Genomic DNA, 11,705 nt, shown 5'->3' with positions numbered 1-11,705 from the left:
ACATGTCTATCTCATTCACCCTTTGCTCCAAACCCGGTCTCATCACTGTTCTGGGTGGGGGTGGGGGTTAGTTCTGGGTCGGGGGTGGGGGTTTAGTCCTGGATGGAGGGGGGTAGTTCTGGGTGGTGAGGGGGGTGTGGGCTGTTGATCGGGGTGGTGAAAAGAACTCTGCTATGTCCTTGATTGGGCATGGTCCGTTGCGGACAATGTCACACAAGATTCTAGCTCCTGCCGTCTCCTTGTGTTCTCCTCTGGAAAGGTGGCTTAATGGAGCCCTCAGTTGCGGGCATCTCCTGTGTTCCCCACACCTCTGCGCTCACCCCATCTCCCTCTAGTCTCTATCTTACATAAGCTTGTACATCCAAGGGATCATTCTTCAACATTTCCACCAACATAAATATTATTTTTGGCTTCCAACACCTGCAGTCTCTCAGATTGTGGAGCACTAGGGCAAAGCCATAAAGTGATACCGCCAGGAAATGGACCATTCAGCCCATCAAATCTTACCTGACATTACCTGACCATTTTCACTAATTCTACATGAATTCCAATTTTCATTCCCTCAATACCTTTGTAGGGTTCAGTTAACTAGTGACTTATCATGGACACTCAACATCTCCTCACTTGTCAGGAAGGCGCAGCAGTGACTGCATTTCCTGAGAAGACTGAAGCGGGCAAGGCCACTGGCCACCATCATGTCAGATTTCTACAGGAGCTCTATTGGGAATGTCCTGGCCAGCTGCATCAGATTGTGGGATGGTTGCTGCAGAGAAATGGATCAGAGATCAATCAACAGAGTGGCAGAGAGGATCAGAGAGTTTCCTTCCTCTCCATCAATGTGAGGCTGAGGAACAGCTTCTTCCCACGAAGGTTGAACAACCAAACGAACTGTTCATACTAACTGTCCGAGACTCTCATTTGTACAAAGCAATATTTATTTATTTATTTGTACATATGACTACTAATATGCATTGCTTGTCTGTAAGTGTGTTATGCCTGGCTGTGGTCTGTATGTTTTCATACCAAGGAGCAGAAAACTCTGTTTTGTTGGGTTGTAATTGTACAATCAGATGATAATAATCTTGAGTTGATCAGCTTCCCAGCCCCCCCAGCCCCATTCCTCACCTCCCCATAAATTGCACCAGTGACCAACACACTAGGTGGAATTCCAATGATCAGACTCATCCTTTGGAAGCAGGAGGGGCACAGAAAGTCCAGGTGGTTTGCAGGGAAGAATGTGCAAACTCCACACAGACAGAATCAGGGGCCAGGATCGAACTGGGGGCTCCAGCGCTGGGAGGCAATGGATCTGGCTGCTGCACAGGAAATTAAGGGTGAGGAGAAAGAGCCCGACTCCTAACTGAATGCCCAAAAGAGGGAAAGTTTGCTCATGCCCTCTTCCTGGGCTGGCCAACATCTCCGTCGCGATGAATCCCTGAAGGCTTCATCACATCAGTGACTGTCTCCTTGGTTCGAGAAAAGCTATTACAGCGCCCACGTATCTGGCGCTGTCCGTAAAGAGTTTGTACATTTTACCTGGTTCTCCCCCTCCCTCCAAAAACATACGGGGTTTTTCGGTTAATTGGTGTATTTGGGGCAGCACAGGTTCATGGGCTGGGAGGGCCTGTAACCTTGTTGTAGGTCCAAATATTGTTTTAAAACTAACAAAAAATGTAAAGTGCACCCCCCCACCCCTCCAAATCCAGCACTCTCTAAACTAATCAACAAGGGTGCTCAAAGAAACTGAGAACATTGTGATTATTTTTAACGGCACTGTGACTTTACTCCCAAGTACTCTGAAGATTCATCGACAATTCTTGAAGAGTCTGGCGCACTCTTGGAGTGCTGAATGCCCCAAGCCTGTTGAGGCTAGGGATGTGTTGATGAGGAAGCAGAACAGGAAGAAAATGTGGATAAAAATGTCTTTCATTATGTTTAATATTTTATTACACTCTGTATAAATGAGTTTTGTAGCCAGTGGGACTAGCATTCTATAAATTTATATCAAGTGATTTTTCCAGTTATTATAAAGATGACATCGCTGTGTATATCAGCTTCAGGAAAACTATTAACATCTAAATCAAAAAGTTGCCCCCAGCCTTGAATATTAACAATCCTTTACATAACGATACAGGGAGAGATGGGGGGGGGGGGGGGGGTTGCAGTTGGGGGAAGGGCCCAGAACATTGTGACATGAATTCAAAACCTGCGAAGCCTTCGCAAATCTGTCAGCTTTCGAGTCTCTGCTTTGAACTTCTCACAGGGAAACACATTCTGCCAGATTTCTTGATGCTGCAAGTTGGAAGCGATACCTCTAGATGTCAGGCCCGGCTTAGCAGCTAGCGCTCCTGACTTGGCAAACCAGCTGGATGGGATTCAACAGGTCAGGCAGCGTCCGGGGAGGGAAGTGGTCAGTCCACATTACTACGCTGAGTTCCTTTGCATTCTCTGCTCTCCGAGTGTATAATGCAGAGAGTTTCACTGAGCATGGAAACAGACCCTTCAGCCAACTTCCACATGCTGAACAAAATGGCCCACACACACCAGTCCCACCTGCCTGCATTTGACCCTATTCTTCGAAACCAGTGGTTCTCAACCTTTTTTTTCTAGTCACACACCACCTTACGTAATCCCTTACTGACCACAGAGCAGCTGTAGCATAATATGCCATAGATCCCCTGTGGTCACTAAGGGATTACGTAAGGTGGTATGCGACTGGAAAAAAAAGGTTGAGTCCCACAGCCTAAGCCCATGCATCTCTCCAAATGTAACCTGAACATTGCAATCGTCCATGCCTCAACTACCACCTCCACAGCTTGTTCCATACACCCATCTCTGTAGAAATGTCGGTGCTCAAGTTATTGTTAAATCTCTCCCCACCTCACCTATGCCCTCTGGTTACCAATTCCCCAACTCTTGGCAAAAGGCTCTCTGTGTTCACCTGATCTATTCATCTCACTATTCAATCAACCTCTGTGAGATCACCCCTCATCCTCTTCCACTCCAAGGAATAAAGGCCCAGCTTGCTCACCCTCACTCTGCAACTCAGCACCTCCCCCCGCCCCCCACTGAGTCCTGGCAATATCCTTCAATCCAGCTCTCTGCTGCCAAGTGGTTCTTGTTTCAAGTAAAAATACAATGCTGGAGAAACTCAGCAGGTCAAACAGTGGTGACGATAAAAATACATCACCAACGTTTCAGGCTTGAGCCCTTCATCCAGGTGCGAGCAAAATGTAGGCAGATGCCTGAACAAAATGGTGGGGGGGCAGGGCACAGGGAGGAGCACAGTCCCACAGGTGGGAGGTAATAGGTGGATAAGGAAGGGAAGCAACACCAGCAAAAAGAGGGGGTAGTGGGGGGCATGGCTCTGTGAATGGAGAGGGAAGGGAATGGAAACCAGGGAAGAAGATAGAGGGATAGAGAAAGAGAGGGAGAAGGGGGGAGTGGGCTACCACAAACCAGAGAAGTCGGTTAATGCCATCTGGTTGCAGAGAACCCAGACAGAAAATTGAGTGTTGATCATCCAATTTGGTTTGACCATGAGGGCATGGACAGACATGTCAGTGTGGGAATGGGATGCAGAATTGAAATGGTTGGTCACTGGGAGATCTCTGATGGGGGCAGAGCGAAGATGCTCAGCAAAGCGATCTCTCAGGCTGCCTCCAGTCTGTCCAATGTGGAGAGGGCTGCACCAGATGCTGGAAATGACTTCTGCAGATACACAAGTAATTATTGCTTCACTTGGAAGGACTGTTTGGGGCCCCAAATGATGATGAGGGAGGAGCTGTGGGCGCCGGCATGCCACTTCCTGCAGCCACCAGGGAAGGTGCTAAAGGGGCAGTTCATGGAATTAGAACCAGAACTAAGCAGCTGTTGCTCTGGAGATGCATTCGATCAGGGTCACTTAGGACAGAATTGACCTCCAGAAGTGCAGAGCAGGCAGGAAAGAGAATTGGAGATTGGAATCAATGGGATTGCTTCCTATCAAGTCATTTTCAATGTTTCCATGACACCATCCAGTGAGATAGCAGTTTGCTGGAGTATCATTCCACCATTTGTAGCCTTGATTGAACATCTTGGACCCCACATAAGTTTGCCCTTTTATCCTTTGTGAAAGTACTTTGCCATTTCCATGAATTATTTGCAGGCAGGGTTAACTTCCCTTTGCAGAGGGCGAAATGCTGACCCCTGCTCTGAACCTCACAGAGAGCTAACACCTAACAATAGACAATAGACAGTAGATGCTGGAGTCGGCCAATCGGCCCATTGAGCCAGCACTGCCATTTTTCAGATCATGGCTGATCATTCTCTGTCAGTACCCATTCCCAGCCTTATCCCCATAACCCTTAACTCCCCTGCCCACAAGAGCCTTATCTAAATCCCTTTTGAACATATCAGTGAATCTGCCCCTACCACCCTCTGCAGCAAAGCATTCCACAGATCCACACGTCTGGGGAAAAAAACATTCTCCTCATCTCCATCCTAAAGGGCCTTCCCTGTATACTTAAACTATGCCCTCTCATCCTAGTCTCTCTGAACATTAGGAACTTGGAATCCAATTTCACCTTGTCTAGCCTGTTGATAATCTTATACATGTCTCCCCTCATCCTTCTAAACTCCAGCGCATATAAGCCTAGTCTTGTCTTTCTAACCTTTCAGCATATGTCAATCCTGCCATCCTGGGAACCAACTTTGTAAATCTGCACTCCACTCCCACTATAATTATTAACATACAGGTCTGACTATAGCACCAGTCTGACATGGAACATCAAGCAGTGGATTGCTGGCATCAAACATCCCACACCGAGAGGGCGGGGAAAGCAGTCTTGTGGCAACACTGAAGTCAGAACCCCAGAGGTCATGAGCTCGCTTTTCACCAAGGGCAAGCTCCGCAAATGAATTAAATCAATCTGGAATCTGTCAGCTGCAAGCAGGCGAGCAGGGCTATTAATACTGATGGATGGTGTACGACTTGACTGGGTCACTAATGTCCTTCTGATTGCAGCCACTAGCACCCCTCATGGCGCTGCTTGCATGTGACTATTGATCCCTGCAGATACAGTAGGTTCTTCATACCTTCAAGTTGAAGGTAATTGATATCTACTTGGTCAAGATTCAAGACACAGGATTTTTTTATTGTCATGTACCTAATACGCAAGGTTTGTAAAGGCTCCCACAGAGGTACCACTATTCAGCTGGTAGAGTCACCTTTGGGACCCCTGCTCACCATCAGAATCAGAATCAAAGTGGGGGGGGGGGCGTGGCAAGATGGCATAGAAGAAAGACGTGTGCTCCAACTTTCCCCAGCAGGATTATTAAATAGCCGATTTTAAAAAGTATAAAAGTGGTTAAAAATAATATTTACAGTTTTTTGAAAAACAGAGATTCACCATGGCAACCAATGTGAAGAAATCTAAACCTCAACTTCAGAAGAAATGACCATATAAAAGTGTAGATGAGCTGAGGCCTACCTGTACAGCTGAATCCATGGAGTCATTGGGAGCCTCCAAGCCTCAGATGACTCCTGCTCATTCAAGCTTGACCTCGGCGATGATCCTGCAGTCGCAGGAATGCGCCAGCACTCTGGTGAGTTCAGTCATAGCCGACTCGCGTGTATGTGAAGACATGCGTGCAGGCGGCCTGACCGACAAAGGGGCCCGTGAGCCCGCGATATTGCTGGGTGGCCCGGGGACACACAGTGTAGTGTCGGAAGATGCTCCTGCATGTCTGGCGATTCTGCTGGGCATGCGCGGGGCATCCCGAGTCCGTGATCTTTTGGAGAAAGTGTGGGGGAGCCTGAGTGCCACACAATCAAAGGACCTATGGTGACTAAAGGAGAAGAGGAAATGACCTTATTGGAATTTGCCCAGGAGGATGAGTCTGCAGTTAAAGAGGGTAGACCTCAAAAAGTGGCTATGGAATCTGGATTGGACTCAGTGTTCACTGTTTTGGAAGGGATTGCTTCACAAATAGATAATATGTCAAACTCTAAAACTCAAAATGTCAACTCAAATGACCCAAGGATTTATGGAGGTGAAAACAAAAATGAATATTTTGTGTGATGAAACTATGAAAAAAGAAATGACTGTAGTTAAGATTGATATTAACAGATGTATAAAATCTATTGAGATTGTAGAAGATAATTTAAAAAAAATTGAAACAGCCTTTTCTGAATGTCAAAATCAGGTGGAATGCAATAGAGAAAAAATGGAAAAAGTGGAAGGTTCTTTTGTAGATTGGAGGATTCAAAGAAGGGATTTATTGCAGAAGATTGATTCATTGGAAAATCAAAGCCGGAGAAATAATATGAAAATAGTTGGTCTTTCAGAGGACATTGAAGGCTCTGATCCAATAAAACATTTTAAGCATTGGATCCCAGAGGTACTGGGTAAAGAGCTTTTTCCTGAATCAGGCCCATAGAGCATTGGGGAAAAAAAACACTTCCAGGACAAACACCGAGGGCGGTCTTAATTCGTTGTTTGAAATATCAAGATAGAGAAATAACTTTACAAATGGCGGTACAAAAAGCATGGCAGAGTCAATCCCCATTGATGGTTCACAATAATAGTTTTTTATGCCAATTTGAGTCAAGAGGTTATTAGAAGATGACGGGAATTTAATGGCTAAAGATGTCTTATGGCGAAAGGGCTATAAGTTTACTTTTCGTTATCCTGAAATTTTGAAGGTTTTTTATGGAAAATTTCAATCTCAATTTTTTGAGAATGATCAAGATGCCTTAGTTTTTTCAAATTCATTGCCAGAATTGCAAAGAAATGGGTGGTCTTCATCATCGTCTCCTAAGAGGAGGGTAAAGGAAATGGGAATGGGTATGGAAAAATGGTAAGAATGGAAAGAAAGAAGAGCTGACACAAAGTCTTCTTGACATTGAAGATCCGGAACAATCATTGGGCTTGGAATCATTGGGTTGAATATATTTACTATATTTGATTGTTCTTAATTACATAATGAATATGTATCTGGTTGGGGAGGGGGGTGGATGACACTGAAAGCTTTGACTATCATCTACCACTAGTGGACTTACCACACCCAGATTTTTAGGGTGTTACTATCGTTGGGTGTCTTTTTTACATTTTTTGGGTTTTTTTTTAATTTTTTCCTTTTTTTTGTTTATTGAGGGGTAGGTTTTTTTTGTTTTTGAAGAATTATAAAGGGGAGCATTATTTTATAGAGTGTAAATATATTAGTAGTTAGTAAAAATATCTACTTTGAATTTTGCAACTTTTAATGTTCAGGGATTAAGTAATCCAATTTAGTGAAAGAGGGTATTGGCTTATATATAAAAAAATGAAAATTGATATTGCCTTTTTACAAGAAATACATTTGACCGAAAAGGAACATTTGAGATTGAAAATAGATTGGGTTGGACATGTGTTTTTTTCTTCTTTTAATTCTAAGGCAAGAGGGGAGGCGATTTTGATTCACAAAAATTTACCATTTGAATTAAAATCTTCAGATGGAAATGTAGGTAGAGTTTTATGGGTGAATTGTATAATTTTTGTTGAATCTTGGACTTTGCTTAATCTTTATGTGTCTAATATAGAAGATGAGCGGTTTATTTCAGAGGCTTTTTTATTGTTAACTCAAGCTAATGAAATTATTTTAGTTGGGGGAAATTTAAATTGTGTTTTGGATCCTTTATTGGACAGAAACCCGAAGAGTATAAGGAAATAAAAGATGACAAGACAAATCAATGCATTGATGAAAGATTTAAATCTGGTAGATATTTGGAGAAAGGTTAATCCTATAGAGAAAGATTTTTATTTTTATTCATCATGACATGATTCGTTTTCTAGGATTGATTTTTTTGGGTATCAGCTCACCTACAGGGTAGAGCACTGCAAGCTGAATATAAAAGTAGAGTTCTATCAGACCGTTCATTATTACTTTTTTCCTCTGTAAGTTCAGAAGTGGTATGTTCATTGTATAGATGGAAGTTTATTGAAAAATCCAAAGTTTGTTACTTTTGTTAAAGAGCATATCTCTTTATTTTTGACTGAGAATATTAATTCTGCGGATAGTCATTTTGTACTATGGGATGCGTTAAAATCTTATTTGAGGAGACAAATTATTAGTTATTCTACGAAAGTTAAGAAACAATATATGGCAGAAAGTTTAATGTTAGAAAATCAGATTGCTGAGTTAGAGAAAGATGTTCAGAAGGATGTGATTGAAGACAAAAAAGCTGCATTAGCGAAACTGAAATTACGCTATAATACTTTACAGACTTATCAATTTGAGCATTTAATTAATCAATCTAAACAACGTTATTATGAGTTGGGAGAAAGAGCTCACAAAATACTTGCTTGGCAATTGAAAGCTGAACAGTCATCTTGGACTATTAATGCCATTAAAAAGAATTCAATAATTACCTATAAGCCTCAGGAAATTAATGATCAGTTTTATTCATTCTATTAAAAATTATATACTTCTGAGGGGAAGCAGGATAATGGTTCTATTGGATCGTATTTACCTAATTAAGGTTACCGGTATTAGATGAGAAAGATATTCAGGAATTGGAATCTTCATTTACAGATTTTGAAATCAAGGAAGCTATACAGGAAATGCCAAATGGAAAGTCCCCAGGGGATGATGGATTTCCTGTGGAATTTTATAAATTTTTTATGATGATTTATCTAATGTATTTAGAGATGTGTTAAAACAAGTTACCAAAGAACAGAAGTTACCGGAATCTTGTTCAAGAGCTTTAATAACTGTTATTCCAAAAAAAGATAGAGTTCCATTAAAAGTGTCTTCATATAGACCTATTTCTTTATTAAATGTAGATTATAAAATTATAGCCAAAGTATTAGCTAATAGACTTGCTACATACTTACCAAGTTGATACATACTGATCAAACAGGTTTTATTAAGAACAGAAATGCATCAGATAATATTCTTTGATAAATTACTTTGGTCAATGCATACCGAAAGCAGCCTAACCATCCTATGGTGGTTGCACTAGATGCAGAAAAGGCTTTTGATAGGGTTGAGTGGGATTTTTTATTTAAGGTGTTAGAAAAGTTTAAATTCAGCGCTTTTCTATTGGTTGGGCTAAAGCTTTATATACGAACACGATTTCTAGGGTGGTGACAAATGGTCAGATTTCTTTACCATTTAGGTTGACTCGCTCAACTCAGCAGGGCTGTCCATTGTCACCAGCCTTATTTGCATTGGCTATTGAACCATTAGCTCAGATTATTAGACAAAATGATAACATTAGAGGGATGAAGGTTATGAATGAAGAATATAAGATTAATTTATTTGCAGATGATGTATTGATATATTTGACAGAACCGGAATGGTCGTTGAAGCTGTTAAAAGAGTGTTTGTTGAAATTTGGAGAATTGTCAGGATACAAAGTTAATTGAGATAAAAGTGAAATTTTACCAGTTGCAATAGGAGATTACTCAGAATTTAAAATTATTACAAAATTGAGGTTGACAAATAAAATTAAAAATTTAGGTTTGTTTGTAGATGTTAATTATCAGTCATTGTATTAGTTAAATTATGTGCCTATATTAAAATGGATTAAAGCAGATTTGATTAAGTGGAAAAATCTTCCATTAACTTAGGGTCAATTGTATTAAAATGAATATTTTTCCTCAAATTCAATATTTATTTCAGTCAATACCTTGTTTACTTTCAAAAGGTTTTTTTTTCAGGATATAAATAAGGTAGTGCGGGAGTTTTTATGGAAAAGTAAATTAGTTCGAGTGGCATTGTATAAACTTACATGGAAATATGCGTTAGGTGGACTTCAGTTACCACATTTTCAAAATTATTATGAAGCGGCCCAGATGAAGTTTATTAGCAGGTTGATGGATCTAGATCAACCTCCTAGCTGGGCTAAGGTGGAAATAGCGTGTATTTCTGAGGTTGAGGTACATGAATTTATATTTCATTGGAACTTGAATTTGTTACAGGAATATAATATGCCAGTATTGAAACATTTGTTAAAGATCTGGATTTTTAAAAAATAAGGTTTTGGGATCAAAAGATAAATTATCAATTTTAACTTCATTTTTTAATCATCAGCTTATTTCTTTTTCAGTTTAATAATTATTTAAAGAGTTGGGATTTTAAGGATATAAAGACAATATAGGATTGTTTTGAAGAGGGACAATTTCTTTCTTTTAATCGATTGAGAGAAATTTGATATATCTGTAAATTCTTTGTTTGTGTATTACCAACTTAGAGCCTTGGTAAAGGATAATTATGGTAGAAAGATGAATTCACCTACTTTGTCGAGATTTGAGTCTTTGATTTCCTCTGTAGAAAAGAAGGGTTGTATTTCAGTTATGTATAATTTGTTACAAGATAATATGGATAAACCGGATTGGGAAAAATCTAAACTTAAATGGGAGAGTGATTTAGTGTTTATTTTTCCTGAAGATGATTGGGCAGATATGTATCAGGACAATGTAATCAAATTGACTAATGTAAGATATGGAATGGTTAATTATCATTTTTTACATAAATTATATTTGACCAGAGAAACTGATAAAATATGAGTTTAGTAATTCAGACTCATGTTTTAGATATGATTCAGGTATTTGAACTTTTATACATGCTGTTTGGACTTGTGTTAAAGTTCAACCATTCTGGGAAGGAATTAAAGTAGTTTTGGAAAAACTGTGTAACTTTACATTACCATTAGACCCAATGATTTTCTTATTGGGTAATTTGATTTCATTGAAGGGATTGAGTTTGGATAAAATTCAAATTGCTTTTGTATGTTTGGTGTTATCAGTAGGATGTAAATGTGTTGCGAGTACTTGGAAAGACAATACAGAGATTAATATACTACGTTGGCATAATGAATTGAAAACTTGTATTGTTATCAAAAAAATTACCTATAATTTACTTGATAATTATTCCATTTTTGTTAGCAAATGGTCTCCGTATTTGGAATATATGCATTTAGATATACTTTGAATTGTTCTTAACATTTATAATTTTTTTAATATTTAATTTATATTTTTGGCTCCCCTTAAGGGAGCTGGCTGAACAGGTGGGTCTGGGTTTTTTTATTTAATTTTTCTGGGTTTTTTTTCTTGTTCTTTAAGTATATATATATCTTTGTAAAATCAATTTTTGATGATTACTAGACTGTATGTTATGTTTTTTCTATCTTTAAATAAAGTTTGAAAAAAAAAGAATCAGAATCAAAATTTATTGTCGTGAACATGTCATGAAATTCGTTGTTTTGCGGCAGCGTCATAGTGCAGACGTTTATATAAACCATCTTACAAAAATAAATAAATATAGTGCACGAAAAGTCAAAGTCAGGCAGTGTCTTTGGTTTATTCAGGAATCTGATGGCAGCGGGGAAGAAGCTGTCCTTGTGCCGCTGAGTGCTCGTCTTCAGGCTCCTGTACCTTTCCCCGATGGTAGCAGGGTGAAGGGGCTTGGCATGGGTGGTCCTTGAGGATGGGGGCTGCTTTCTTAAGCCACTGGCTCTTGTCGATGTCCTTGATGGAGTGAAGTCTGGTGCCCGTGATGTCGCAGGCCGAGTTAACAACCCACTGGATTTATTTTTGTGCTGAAAGCTGGCACTTCTGTACCAGGCAGTGACGCAACCAGCCAGAATGCTCTCCATGGTACACCTGTAGAAGTTGTCGAGAATCTTCAGTGATGTACCACTTGCACCTTGACAGATCCCGGACCTGACAGCTGGCCCCCAT

The sequence above is a fragment of the Narcine bancroftii genome, chromosome 3, assembly GCF_036971445.1.
Source record: "Narcine bancroftii isolate sNarBan1 chromosome 3, sNarBan1.hap1, whole genome shotgun sequence".
Taxonomy (NCBI): Eukaryota; Metazoa; Chordata; class Chondrichthyes; order Torpediniformes; family Narcinidae; genus Narcine; species Narcine bancroftii.
This window is presented reverse-complemented; position numbering follows the sequence as displayed.